General features: G+C 45.8%; 1 long non-coding RNA gene across 1 annotated transcript; it reads left to right on the top strand.

Annotated features, from left to right (window-relative positions):
- Positions 1-8,646: 8,646 nt before the first annotated feature.
- Positions 8,647-10,626, top strand: LOC141025312 (uncharacterized). Its single transcript, XR_012186796.1, has 2 exons — positions 8,647-8,720; positions 10,313-10,626. It is a non-coding gene; the product is annotated as an uncharacterized lncRNA (long non-coding RNA).
- Positions 10,627-15,697: the final 5,071 nt, after the last annotated feature.

Raw genomic sequence — 15,697 nt, 5'->3', positions numbered from 1 at the left:
GGTGGGCGCCGTCTTCAATTCATCATCTTCGGTGCTTCCTCGAGCCCACTGACCTTCCTTGCAGAACGACGTGAGCTCCTCGTCCTCCTTGCCCTTCTCTTGCTCCACCATGTGCCTCGTAGACACATATACGTTAAACGCCGTTGCTACCCGTCGTCGATCTATCGCCGTAGCCGCCCGCAGTCATCGCGCCCTGCTCCCCTCACCCCGCGTGCCCCACTGCTGCTGCTGCCCACTACAACCTCTGCCGTCCTCGCCCCTGTGGCCCGCGCCCATGTGTGCCTGGGCTCCCCTACAGACGCCTCGCCGCCCGAGCCATGCGCTCGCGCTGCTCCTGCTCCCCGCGTCCACGGCCTCCCGTGCGCCAGCCCGCTATTGCGCTGGCCGCCGGCTATCGCGCTCGCCGCCCGCGCTTGCTGCTGCCGCTAGGCGCTGCTCTGCGTGCCTGCTACTGCGCTGCTTTGTTGCACACTACTGCCGCTGCCTTGCTTGCTACTGCTTGCTCTGCCCGCTGCCACTACATCTAGCGCCACTGCCTACTGATGCGCTCGTCGCTGCCTACTACTGCTCGCTTGCTACTGCTGCTCCTAAGTATCGCTGCTGTGCTACAGCTGCCTTGCCGCGGCTGCCACTTTGCTGCTTGCTGATGCCGCTCTTCCCTACTTCCTCCTGCTGCGTTTTTGCTGCTTCCGCCAAGCTGCTTTGCTGCTGCTTTACCATGGCCGTGCATGTGTGCACAACATGCACATCGGGCTGTGTCTCTGGCCGGCTTATTTTATTAGAGAGATGATAGCTCTAGAATAAGATTAGTACACTAAATTGCCTAATGTGCAGATGATATGTTGGCCTCATTTGATTAGGATAGTTTTTAATTATAAGTTTAGGTATAGCCTATGCCATGTGGGCCACACCTTCTCCTTTTGACAAGTCAAACTGACCTGGTCAACTCGAATTATTATTAATTTCAAAAATTCTTTAAAACTTTGAAAATTCATATAAATTCAACTGTTACTCGGATGAAAAAGTTCTATATATGAAAGTTGCTCAGAACGATGAGACGAATCTGAACACGCGGTCCGTTTACCTATTAGATGCCTCTAACTATCTAAACATGGAACTTTCCCTCTCCGGTCATCTGTCTGACACAAGTCCGGAACCGGGAAAACATTCCCGGTTGACTTCCCCCTTCACCGGTATCGTGTAGCACCGCGTTAAAACACGTCTAGCTCTGCCCGTTGTCCTGTTATGCACTTGCTTTCTATGTATTTACTGTTTCTCCCCCCTCTTCTCTTCGGTAGACCCCGTGACCATGCTGATGCCCCTGTGATCGACTACGTCGTCGACGACACTTCTTCCTTTACAGTAGAGCTTCCAGGCAAGCCCCCCCTTTGATCATCCCGATATCGCCCATTCCATTCTCTCATGCTTGCATTAGATTTTGCTACTGTTATTGTTTGCTCCTATTCTGATGCTTAGCCTTTTTATTGTAACCTGTTGTTGTTACCTACCTGCTTATCCTAAACTGTTTAGTATAGGTTGGGTGGAGACCCATCAGAGACCCCCACATTGTCCCGACTGCCCCGCTGGATTATCAGAAGACCCGATCAACGGGATCGAAGACCAGGCCTCGGCACCGCACATCACTTTCCCCTTAGTTGCTCGACACTACTGGGTTACTATCGAGTGCCGAGGGTGAGACCTCTACAACACTTCTGATGTTAACCCTGTAGTGTAGCTATTTGGACGTGGTCATCGAGGGTGATTCCGCCTTAACCACTTCCTATACGACTCTGTCGTGCAACCCCTCAAGTGTGAACCTCGGGGGTGGTTCCTCTTACGTTCACCTTGATGATTACATCGAGTGGAATTCACCGGGGGTGATTCCTCGGGTTCTCCCCTTGATGTTTGGACACACGGATACTTGGACTTTACCACTGTTACTTGGAAAGGCGGGTCGACCCTGAGGAGTACCCGCGAGTGATGTGGAGACGGGTTGACCTGGAGGGTGCCCGCGAGATAATTACGAGGCGTGGCCGGGCATTCCTAGCCCTTGCCGCAAGTCCTCGAGACGGGGCAACGGGGTCACATCTTTCGTGAGTCTCTGCTTGTTACCGCGTGCTCCTAATCCACTACGATTTGGATATTTGAACAGTGGGGCCTCTGGCCTGGTAGCACTAACCATCACATGGGCATAGTATGGGCGTTCTGCGTCGTATGCATCAGCCGTAGCTTAATAGACATCAGCGACTGAGCGGCGCGCGCGGGGTTGGACTGGTAAGCACCTGCCTTTTTAAAGGAGGTAGCTAGGTCTGCTCACCGGCCGCGTACGCAACGTGCAGGAGTTCCCGGGAGATGGCCCATGACCCCTGGGGGCATAGGTTTAGTCTGGCGTGCTGACCTGTAGGGTTGTGGCGTATTGTTTGGCCGAGGCCGGGCATTACCCAGGAAAGTGTGTCCGGCCGGAGTTAATCGAGCGTGGTGGGTAAGTTGGTGCACCCCTGCAGGGAAGAAAACATCTATCGATAGCCTGTCCTACGGTAACGGACACTTGAAGTTGTATCCCGGTCGATACAACTAGAACCGGATACTTGTGATGAGAAATGGATTGTGATGAGAAATGGATAGTATGGCTTTGGGATTGCTTTCTCGCAGGGAGTCGAGAAAGAATCTCTGGCCGAGGTTGATAACACTTCTACTACTTTACTTTATGCTACTCTACTCCCTCCTGTTGCTGCAAGATGGTGGTTTCCAGAAGATGCTAGTCTTCGATAGGCTAGGCTTTCCCCTTCTCTTCTGGCATTCTACAGTCCAGTCCACAGATACAACCCCTTTCATTGATACCAATGCATATGTAGTGTAGATCCTTGCTTGCGAGTACTTTGGATGGGTACTCACGGTTGCTTTGCTCCCCCTTTCTTCTTCTTTCAGGTTGATGCAACCAGATGGTGGAGCCCAGGATCCAGACGCCACCTTCGACGACGACTGCTACTACACTGAGGGTGCCTACTACTACGTGGAGGCCGCCGACGACCAGGAGTAGTTAGGAGGCTCCCAGGCAGGAGGCCTTGCCTTTTCGATCATTGTTGCTTTTGTGCGAGCCTTCTTAAGGCAATCTTGTCTAACTTATGTCTGTACTCATATATTGTTGCTTCCGCTGACTCTTGTGTATTCGAGCTTATGTATTCGAGCCCTCGAGGCCCCTGGCTTGTAATATAAAGCTTGTATTATTTTAAACTTGTGTCTAGAGTTGTGTTGTGATATCTTCCCGTGAGTCCTTGATCGTCATCGTACACATTTGCGTGTATGATTAGTGTACGATTGAATCGAGGGCATCACAAGTTGGTATCAGAGCCGACTGCCTGTAGGAACCCCCTTTTCCAACTCCTTGGCCAAAGTTGAGTCTAGTCGTCCAAAACCGTTTTACTAACTTGGTTGTGTGGCATATGGGCCGACGTTGCCATTGGGTGGTATTAGGATCTTTTATTCCTCGTCTATATTCTGGGATTCTGATCTCTCTTCTATTCGGGTAAAATGAATTTACTAACTACATTAGGTTCTCGTAACGACTTTCCATGGAGAGCCCCTTCATTCCGAATGGTTGCCTGCTTCACCAAAAGACTTCGTAGATACTCTCCGATCTACTGCCGATAATTTATGCCATTTCTTTTACAATCCCTTAACACCGTTGAATCCTTATCGATAACTGCGTACGCTCACCGTTCATACTTCCATCCCTAGTTGCTCTTGTTATTACAAGATACCCAAAAGTATTCTCCGACTTTCAAGAATCCTTTTTCTGACTGCCCTGCAGCTCTTTTCCTCCTGAATAACCCTACGAAAAATTCCTCACCCTTATTGGGGATTTGTTCATCCCCAGTTGATCTTATGTCTCACAAAATTCTTCGAATGCAATTCGATCTCCCAAAGATCCTCTGTAGCCTAGTGCTCCCGAAAGTCTTGTCTGCCTGCATTATGGTTAAATCCATATGTCTAGCAATATTCATTAACATCCTTTGTCCTTGCCATCCTGAGCCTATTGATTCTTTATGTTGCAATTGCTCGCAATAATCAGTCGAACCCTGAAATTTGACCTTCCGGCTCATACGTCATTCTAGACATGAGTTGGATCTCGGCCAATCATGTTGTAATGATTGTCCACCTAGTTCCCTTCAACTTGAATGTCGAATTATTCAGATGTTTCCATAAACCGATGCCCTTGCATTTCTTCTTCTCCTGGTTGAATATACTCACATCAACTCCGCCGTGAGTCGCCAGATCCATTATTGGGTTTTATCCGACAGTGTACTTCATATTCTATCACCTTGTGAATGCTCCCCCAATACATAATGCCTTTGGTAAATTGTATCATATGCTTTTGTCAATCATGCTCTGCTTCTAGCATGTGTTAATTGGTCCTGAAGTTTGTGGTAATTGGTCCTAAGATGCCCCGATGGGTTGAACCAACGCCTTCCCTAATTTGTGTGAACCCGAAAGTTTTCATGGGTCATACTTATCTGGTATTGCACCAGTTAAAACTTTCAACAACTAATGCCATTTTTGAAAAAAACGAGAAGTGAATGGAAGGTTATACATTGAAGAAGTGGGAGTCGACCTTGAACTTTGTGTTCATGCCCATGGACACGATGTGGAACTTATCATGTAAGCTTCTTGTAATAATAACTATTTCCTTGATATAATATCATCTGGTATCGGTGAATTGATCCTTCGCAACCGTGGTTCTGACCATGATTGTTCTTCTTTGGTCCCATTTCTTGGACAAGTTAAATCACTTGTCTTTTGCAGGTCAATACGCCTGCCCAACCTTTATTATGATCTACCTTCGAGTATTACCCTCCGGTACCTCGAGAATATCAAAGAACTGTGTTGCTTCCTATGAGTCTTCATCTAGTATTGCTTCTCACCGATTTCAGATTTCCCCCGGGATTTGGGTTATTAATCACTCGAGGACACCGATAAGTGAATCGGTTGAATCGATTCCCCACTCTGATTCTACAACTCTAAGTAATTTTCATTTCTTACTAGTTAATAATCCTTCAAGTTATTCCTAGCCTGGCCGGCTATGTCATTATCGTGCTAAATTTTAACTATGCTACCTGGTCCTTCCCGAAGCAAAATTTCCGATAATGAGCAAAGCTTACATCGATTTTCCTTGTCATGTCATTTCGCCTTGAACAACAAGTTTGATTTCAAGTTTGTGTCATACCAATGGTTCCAATAACCTTTCGCTTAATCATTCCTTTGACTTGATGTCAGCATCGATCGATTACATTTTCATAGAGCCTCTCGACAAAATTTGTCATGATCACCATCGATATACTACCTTGTCCTAATATATCAATCGAATTCTTGAGGAGAAATACCATCCTTGCTCGTCGATGATTCGTGTTGTCATCGACACCATCCTTCACTTCCTGCCAATACAGACTTGGTCATGTTTTGGTTATATCTTACATTCCTTGACATTCTTGGAATTGTTCCTTTGTACTTCTTGTGACCTTCAAATTCAATCTTGCTTGAAACACCATGTTAATGTTACCTCGAAGCATGACTGTGTTACGCCGAACAACAACAAGAACATTGAAAGTGCATTGCCAAATGTTTCTTGCTCTATTATCCAAACACCATTGTATGGATACATCATGAATTCCCTTGCCCCTTTATCCAAATGGTGATGTACTTGTTGTTCTGACATGTATATCATGCTCTACTGTTCCTTGGGAAAGTTACACTCCTAAATCTTGTGTTTAAACACATTTTCCTTTTCGTTGTTTTGTCAACCTTTCTTGTGATCTGTATGATCTAAGCAATAATAGTTCCCTGCTTATGTAAACACCTCGGTGTACAATTTGTTAGTAAGACCTTGTTATTATTGCTGTTGACATTCCGGTAACCACCGATGGACGAGAACTTTGCCTATTGGTCCGCCTCGTTCAACGAGCAGGAAAATAGTTCTCTTTGTCCCTCGCCCTTGGTACCAACGTTGTTGGCAACATAACTGGCAATCTATCATCTGACATGCCTTGCTATCGGCCCCCTTTCTATTTTTCACGCACATGGTGGACCCATAACCCACAGTTCCACAGGATCGAAACCTGACTCTCCTGTACACCCCTGTTTCCATAGTTATTCCTCGCGCGTGGCCTCGTATGTAATTCACGGGCCACCTACCTAGTGATCTATTCTGGTATCAGACACAATACTTATTCTCGTTGCTCTGGACCCCCCTTCACACTTGTTTTAGGCATCGAACGATTGCCTACCCGCTTGAAACTTCACATGGTACCTCCTTCTTTACTCTCGATATTTTCTTAAGTTTCAGTTCGAGAGTTACTTTCTGACACCTTCCCGAGTCTTTCCCCCTTACTGAACCCTTAAATCTCGGGACGAGATTTCTTTTAGTGGAGGAGAATTGTGACGCCCGGATAATTAAGCTACAGTAATCCCAAGTTAATGGTGCCACGTCACCACTCTTACTGTTGCTAATCTTACTTTGGTTCAAACACGAGTGAAATTCAACTTCCAAAACAAGTCAATTCTTATTCCTTCAAATGGTAAAACAAATATGTTTGAGATGATGCAAATATTCACTAAATAATTGTCGTGTAGAAAGCAACATCATTTGACTCAACAATTAATCCCTAGTAAAATCTAAAGTGGCTCAACAACAACTAAAATAGCCTTTAAAAAATAAACAATTGTTTATGTATTTCCAAAACACTTGATATCTTGTGTGCTAGCTCAAAACATTGTCTACTAATTGTGTGATAAGTTTTGGGGTAACCAAAAATTATTTGGTATTACATTAAAATACAAAATGGTGGAGAAAATACAAAACAGAAAATTAGAAATAGGGAAAAAGGGGCTAATTGCACACTGCGCACTAGAAGCCTAGTGCTACAGTAGCACAGCCCCAGCCCACCACGGCCTTTTCCCCTTCCTCTGTTTCTCTGTACAGAGAGGAGATAGGGCCATGGCGTGGCACACATCTACCCCCACCATGGCCGCTGCCATCGCCGTGTCGGGCATCCCGCGGTCCTCTCGGTGGATAAGAACGTCACAGCGGCCCCCCCTCCGAACCCTAGCCCCAGTTTTTCCCCTCCCCTCGGTCTCCTCCCTGATCTGGAGAGGCCCCCGTACGCAACCGTCGCCGCCGCCTTTGTCGATTCCCCGGCCACGGTGCTTCCCAAGCTCTATGAGGTTGCCCCGTAGGTGCGCCTTCCTCGTCCTCATCCATCGCGGGGCGTTCTTCTAACTTCCTCGTGCCGCAACGCCACCACCGAAGCCTTCTTCCACCTCGGACTCCGGTGGGCGCTGTCTTCAATTCATCATCTTCGGTGCTTCCTCGAGCCCACTGACCTTCCCTGCAGAACAACGTGAGCTCCTCGTCCTCCTTGCCCTTCTCTTGCTCCTCCATGTGCCTCGTAGACACATATACGTTGAACGCCGTTGCTACCCGTTGTCGATCTGTCGCCGTAGCCGCCCGCAGTCCTTGCGCCCTGCTCCCCTCACCCCGCGTACACGTGGGCCTGCACTCCCGTGCGCCCCACTGCTGCTGCTGCCCGCTGCAACCTCTGCCGTCCTCGCCCCTGTGGCCCGCGCCCATGTGCGCCTGGGCTCCCCTACAGATGCCTCGCCGCCCGAGCCACGCGCTCGCGCTGCTCCTGCTCCCCGCGTCCATAGCCTCCCGTGCGCCCGCCCGCTGTTGTGCTAGCCACCGGCTGTCGCACTCGCCGCCCGCGCTTGCTGCTGCCGCTAGCCGCTGTTCTGCGTGCCTGCTACTGCGCTGCTTTGTTGCACACTACTGCCGCTGCCTTGCTTGCTACTGCTTGCTCTGCCCGCTGCCACTTCATCTAGCGCCACTGCCTGCTGATGCGCTCGCCGCTGCCTACTACTGCTCGCTTGCTACTGCTGCTCCTAAGTATCACTGCTGTGCTACAGCTGCCTTGCCGCGGCTGCCACTTTGCTGCTTGCTGATGCCGCTCTTCCCTGCCTCCTCCTGCTGCGTTTTTGCTACTGCCGCCAAGCTGCTTTGCTGTTGCTTTGCCATGGCCGTGCATGTGTGCACAACATGCACATCCGGCTGTGTCTCTGGCCGGCTTATTTTATTAGAGAGAGGATAGCTCTAGGATTAGATTAGTACACTAAATTGCCTAATGTGCAGATGATATGTTGGCCTCATTTGATTAGGATAGTTTTTAATTATAAGTTTAGGTATAGCCTATGCCATGTGGGCCACACCTTCTCCTTTTGACAAGTCAAACTGACCTGGTCAACTTGAATTATTATTAATTTCAGAAATTCTTTAAAACTTTGAAAATTCATATAAATTCAACTATTACTCGGATGAAAAAGTTCTATATATGAAAGTTGCTCAGAACGACGAGACGACTCTGAACTCGCGGTCCGTTTACCTATCAGATGCCTCTAACTATCTGAACATGGAACTTTCCCTCTCCAGTCATCTGTCTGACATAGGTCCGGAACCGGGAAAACATTCCCGGTTGACTTCCCCCTTCACCGGTATCGTGTAGCACCGCATTAAAACACGTCTAGCTCTGCCTGTTGTCCTGTTATGCACTTGCTTTCTATGTATTTACTGTTTCTCCCCCTCTTCTCTTCGGTAGACCCTGTGACGTCTGATGCCCCTGTGATCGACTACGTCGTCGACGACACTTCTTCCTTTACAGCAGAGCTTCCAGGCAAGCCCCCCCTTTGATCATCCCGATATCGCCCATTCCATTCTCTCATGCTTGCATTAGATTTTGCTACTATTATTGTTTGCTCCTATTCTGATGCATAGCCTGTTTATTGTAACCTGTTGTTGTTACCTACCTGCTTATCCTAAACTGTTTAGTATAGGTTGGGTGGAGACCCATCAGAGACCCCCACTTTGTCCCGACTACCCCGCTGGATTATCAGAAGACCCAATCAACGGGATCGAAGACTAGGCCTCGGCACCGCACATCACTTTCCCCTTAGTTGCTCGACACTACTGGGTTACTATCGAGTGCCGAGGGTGAGACCTCTACAACACTTCTGATGTTAACCCTGTAGTGTAGCTATTCGGTCGTGGTCATCGAGGGTGATTCCGCCTTAACCACTTCCGATACGACTCTGTCGTGCAACCCCTCAAGTGTGAACCTCGGGGGTGGTTCCTCTTACGTTCACCTTGATGATTACATCGAGTGGAATTCACCGGGGGTGATTCCTCGGGTTCTCCCCTTGATGTTTGGACACACGGATACTTGGACTTTACCACTGTTACTTGGAAAGGTGGGTCGACCCTGAGGGGTACCCGCGAGTGATGTGGAGACGGGTTGACCTGGAGGGTGCCCGCGAGATAATTACGAGGTGTGGCCGGGCATTCCTAGCCCTTGCCGCAAGTCCTCGAGACGGGGCAACGCGGTCACATCTTTCGTGAGTCTCTGCTTGTTATCGCGTGCTCCTAATCCACTATGATTTGGATATTTGATCCGAGGGGCCTCTGGCCTGATAGCACTAACCATCACGTGGGCATAGTATGGGCGTTATGCGTCGTATGCATCAGCCGAAGCTTAATAGACATCAGCGACTGAGCGGCGCGCGCCGGGTTGGACTGGTAAGCACCTGCCTTTTAAAAGGAGGTAGCTAGGTTTGCTCACCGGCCGCGTACGCAACGCGCAGGAGTTCCCGGGGAGATGGCCCATGACCCTTGGGGGCATAGGTTTAGTCCGGCGTGCTGACCTCTCTATTAAGCCTAGGTCGGGTTGCGGCGTATTGTTTGGCCGAGGCCGGGCATTACCCAGGAAAGTGTGTCCGGCCGAAGTTTATCGAGCATGGTGGGTAAGTTGGTGCACCCCTGCAGGGAAGAAAACATCTATCGATAGCCTGTCCTACGGTAACGGACACTTGGAGTTGTATCCCGATCGATACAACTAGAACCGGATACTTGTGATGAGAAATGGATTGTGATGATAAATGGATAGTATGGCTCTAGGATTGCTTTCTTGCAGGGAGTCGAGAAAGGATCTCTGACCGAGGTTGATAACACTTCTACTACTTTACTTTATGCTACTCTACTCCCTCCTGTTGCTGCAAGATGGTGGTTTCCAGAAGATGCTAGTCTTCGATAGGCTAGGCTTTCCCCTTCTCTTCTGGCATTCTGCAGTCCAGTCCACAGATACAACCCCTTTCATCGATACCGATGCATATGTAGTGTAGATCCTTGCTTGCGAGTACTTTGGATGAGTACTCACGGTTGCCTCGCTCCCCCTTTTCCCCCTTTCTTCTTCTTTCCGGTTGACGCAACCAGATGGTGGAGCCCAGGATCCAGACGCCACCTTCGACGACGGCTGCTACTACACTGAGGGTGCCTACTACTACGTGGAGGCCGCCGACGACCAGGAGTTGTTAGGAGGCTCCCAGGCAGGAGGCCGTGCCTTTTCGATCGTTGTTGCTTTTGTGCTAGCCTTTTTAAGGCAATCTTGTCTAACTTATGTCTGTACTCAGATATTGTTGCTTCCGCTGACTCTTGTGTATTCGAGCTTATGTATTCGAGCTCTCGAGGCCCCTGGCTTGTAATATAAAGCTTGTATTATTTTAAATTTGTGTCTAGAGTTGTGTTGTGATATCTTCCCGTGAGCCCTTGATCGTCATCGTACACATTTGCGTGTATGATTAGTGTATGATTGAATCGAGGGCATCACAAACATTACATCCCGATATGCACCTAATCTATGTGGATGAAGTTTGTGGATTATTTAAGCTTGCAGGTATACCCGAGGATGTTGTCAAGAAGAAAGTCTTCCCTTTATCTTTGATGGGCAAGGCATTGACATGGTATAGGCTATTGGATGATATTGGATCATGGAACTGCAACCGATTGAAATTGGAATTTCATCAGAAGTTTTATCCTATGCATCTAGTTCATCGTGATCGGAATTATATATATAATTTTTCGCCTCGTGAAGGAGAAAGTATCGCTCAAGCTTGGGGGGGGGCTTAAGTCAATGTTATATTCATGGCCCAATCATGAGCTCTCAAGAGAAATTATTATTCAAAAAATTTATGCTCAGCTTTCACATAATGATCGATCCATGCTCGATACTTTCTTGTACTAGTTGCCATATGAAGAAGGATATTGAATTCAAATGGGATTTATTGGAAAGAATTAACGCAACTGTGAAGATTGGGATCTCGACGAAGGTAAGGATTCAGGAATAAACCTTAAGTTTGATTGTGTTAAATGTTTTATGATACCAATGCTTTTCGTGATTTGAGCACTAAATATGGACTTGACTTTGAGATAGTAGCTTCTTTCTGTGAATCTTTTGCTAGTCACGGTGATCTCCCTAAGGAGAAGTGGTTTAAATATCATCCTCCCATTGAAGTTAAAGTAGTTGAACCTGTTAGAGTTGAAGAAGAAACTATTATTTATAATGTTGATCCTATTGTTCCCACTTCTTATATTGAGAAGCCACCATTTCCTGTTAGAATAAAGGATCATGCTAAAGCTTCAACTGTGGTTCGTAAGAGTAATAATAAAACACATACACCATTTGAACAAGTTAAAGTTGAACCTAGTGTTGCTATGGTTAAAGATCTCTTGGTTGATAATATTGATGGGCATGTTATTTACTTCTGTAATGAAGCTGCTATAATTGCTAAACTCGATACTAAAGACAAACATAGACCTGTTGTTGGCATGCATGTTGTTTCTGTTAAAATAGGAGATCATTGTTATCATGGCTTATGTGATGTGGGTGCTAGTGTGAGTGCAATTCCTTATACCTTATACAAAGAAATTATGAATGATATTGCACCTGCTGAGATAGAGGATATTGATGTCACTATTAAGCTCGCTAATAGAGATACTATATCACCAATTGGGATTGTTAGAGATGTTGAAGTCTTGTGTGGGAAGATAAAATATCCTACTGATTTTCTTGTTCTTTCTTCCCCACAAGATAATTTGTGTCCCCTTATATTTGGTAGACCCTTCTTGAATACTGTTAATGCTAGGATAGACTGCGAGAACGATATTGTTACTGTTGGTTTGGGAGATATGTCTCATGATTTTAATTTCTCTAAATTTTGTAGACAACCCCATGATAAAGAATTTCCTAGTAAGGATGAAATTATTGATCTTGCTTCTCTTTCCGTGCCTCCTAATGATCCTTTAGAACAATATTTGCTAGACCATGAAAATGATATGTTTATGAATGAAAGAAGGGAAATAGATGAAGTATCCTTTAATCAGGAACATATTTTGAAACACAATTTGCCTGTTGAAATCCTTGGGGATCCTCCTCCACCTAAGGGTGATCCCGTGTTTGAGCTTAAACAATTACCCGATACTCTGAAATATGCTTATCTTGATGAAAAGAAGATATATCATGTTATTATTAGTGCTAACCTTTCAGAGCATGAAGAAAAGAAATTATTGAAAACTCTGAAGAAGCACCATGCTGCTATTGGATATACTCTTGATGATCTTAAGGGAATTAGTCCCACATTATGTCAGCACAAAATAAGATTGGAGAAAGACGCTAAACCAGTTGTTGATCACCTACGACGGTTAAATCCCGAGATGAATGAAGTGGTAAGAAATGAAATACTAAAGCTTCTGTAGGCAGGTATAATTTATCCTATTGCTGATATTCAATGGGTAAGTCATGCTCGTTGTGTCCCTAAGAAGGGAGGTATTACTGTTGTTCCAAATGCTAAGAATGAATTGATTCCACAAAGAATTGTTATAGGTTATAGAATGGTAATTGATTTATGCAAATTGAATAAAGCTACTAGAAAAGATAATTACCCTCTACCTTTTATTGATCAATTGCTAGAAAGATTATCCAAACATACTCATTTTTGCTTTCTAGATGATTATTCTGGTTTCTCTTAAATACCTGTGTCGAAAGAAGATCAAGAGAAAACCACTTTTACTTGTCCTTTCGGTACCTTTGCTTATAAACGTATGCCTTTTGGTTTATGTAATGCACCTGCTACCTTTCAAAGATGTATGACTGCTATATTCTGTGACTTTTGTGAAAAGATCGTTGAAGTTTTCATGGATGATTTCTCCGTTTACGGAACTTCTTTTGATGATTGCTTGAGCAACCTTGATCGAGTTTTGCAGAGATGTGAAGAAACTAATGTTGTCTTGAATTGGGAGAAGTGCCACTTTATGGTTAATGAAGGTATTGTCTTGGGGCATAAAATTTCTGAGAGAGGTATTGAAGTTGATAAAGCTAAAGTGGATGCTATTGAAAAGATGTTGTGTCCTAAAGATATCAAAGGTATAAGAAGCTTCCTTGGTTATGCTGGTTTCTATAGGAGGTTCATTAAAGACTTCTCAAAAATTTCTAGGCCTCTCACTAATCTCTTACAAAAAGATATTCCTTTTGTTTTTTATGATGATTGTGTAGAAGCATTTGAAATACTTAAGAAAGCCTTGATTTCTGCTCCTGTTGTCCAGAGAAATTATGCTACTACTGAAAAGGAATTGTTAGCAGTTGTATTTGCATGTGATAAGTTCAGACCTTATATTGTTGATTCCAAAGTAACTGTTTGTAGCGACCCGACCTCAAACGGTCAAGTCTCTGTGCTTCAGTGTCATCCCTTGGATCGGTAATGCTGACACACACACTACTCGAAGGATTTATAACAGAGTAGCAATCAAACACTTATTACATCGAATGTCTCAAAAGAGAACTTATTACAATAAATATGGCTTAAGGCCATCTAATACGATAACATCGGAAGGCTTCGAAGATAAAGTGAGTCCATCAACTCCAACGGCATAGCTGAGCTGCACGGCAACGACCTAACGAACCTTACTCCTCGTCTGAAAAGTCTGCAACATCATACATTGCAGCCCGAAAATGGGCCAACACATGGAATATGTTGGCAATATAACACAGTAGAGCAAGAACAGAATAATGCTATCACTACATGCATATTTGGCTGGTGGAAAGCTCTATGGTTATAGTTTTGCGAAAAGCCAATTTTTCCGTACAACAAAGGAATAGATTTTATTTAACTATCATGGTAGTTGAAACATCATTGAGAAGGTTCCTCCAACTCAATCCCAATTAAAAGTAATTATCATCCCATCATATTAACTTAGAGTGATGAGATACATGTGATAGTACAAGTACTAGATACTCAAGATGTCCATAACCGGGGACACGGCTAACCATGATTAGATTATACACTCTGCAGAGGTTTGCGCACTTTTCCCCACAAGACTCGCTCGCCTCTGTTGAATTTCTCGCACTACAGGGTGTTTGAGAAATGGATGACCGACACACAGTCTTTCAGAAGCATTAACTCTAACCCCGGGTAGACAGTACCAACCTACATCCCTCTACATCTGCTAGCCTACCACTGGAAGAGGTCATGCAACTTACCCAACTATGCTAGAGCCCATAATAGCTTGTGGCTGCACACGGAAGTTTCTAGCATGTAATATCTCAGTTCCCTTTGAGCCTGGGTAGCGGACCTTAGGATTATCACACGGGTACTCCGGGATATCCTAGGACAACACTGGATTCTCCAGGTGCCCGACAAGCAATCCACCCAGATGTGTATTAAAGTTGCTACCTTAAGTTGAACCATTACTTAACAATCTCACATCTGTCATGGATTCACTCACCCAAACCACGTCTACAAGCATAGCATAGCAATATAAGCAATACGTAGAAGTAACTCCCAAGGGTTTGATAATAACAGGGCAATAGGTTCTACCTCATCAACTACTTCCCAATACCCACAAGTTAATCACATCCTAATCATGCAGTATTTGAGGATTGGAGCTAATGCATAAAAACTAGGTATGAAAAGAGTATGATCAATGTGTTACTTGCCTTGCTGACGATCCGCAAAACCTAGGGACTCGTAGTAGCACGCTTCGCACTCTGGGAATTCTATCGCAAACAAACAATAGCATACATAAGCAATCAATCACAGATGCACGGGTAAAACTCAAATAAGAAGATCTAACCAGAAAGTTCAACTTAAGAACTCCGGTTTGCAAAAAGAATCAAATCAAACGGAGCAACGAAACTCAAACTGCGAAAGAAACAAGATCCGATTACTAATCTGGACTAAAGTCCAATTTTACAGTACCAAAACCTTGTTCAAGTTGGTTAAATAGAAAGAGGGTTTTGAGACGAAGATCTAGGCGCTTGAATCGCCTGATTCTGATAAACGAGCGAAAAGATAAACTGAAACGAAAATCGGATCAGAAGTCGCGATCGAAAATAATCGCGAAAAACCCGAGAAAAAGAAAAGCTGACGAATTGACTAACGAATGAATGTTCGTTGTTTGTGACCAACGGGCGAAAACCGTTCGTTAAAACGATCGTACGGACGAACGTCCGCTAAATAAACTAAACCGAGAAAACTCGGCGAACCGAAGAAAAAACGTAACTATGGTTTTTTTAAAAACCGATGGGTTTTACCTAAACCGAAAAAAAACCGGCGGCTCCAGCGGGTTCCGCGGCGGCTCCGGCGGGGCGAGGTTGGGCTGCGGGTGGTGCGGCGGGGCGGCGGTGGTGTGGCGCGGCGGCGGCGCGGCTGGCGAGGCGCGGCAGGCGGCGGCGGGCGCGACAGTCGGCGGTGGCTGCTGCTGCTGCTTGCGGCGGCGGTGGTGGCAATTTGGGGGCGGGGGCGGTGGCTTATAAAGGGGAGGGGG

This window comes from Aegilops tauschii, chromosome 6, assembly GCF_002575655.3.
Source record: "Aegilops tauschii subsp. strangulata cultivar AL8/78 chromosome 6, Aet v6.0, whole genome shotgun sequence".
Taxonomy (NCBI): Eukaryota; Viridiplantae; Streptophyta; class Magnoliopsida; order Poales; family Poaceae; genus Aegilops; species Aegilops tauschii.
The sequence above is the reverse complement of the archived record's forward strand: the minus strand, read 5'-3'. Positions and strand labels throughout refer to the sequence as shown.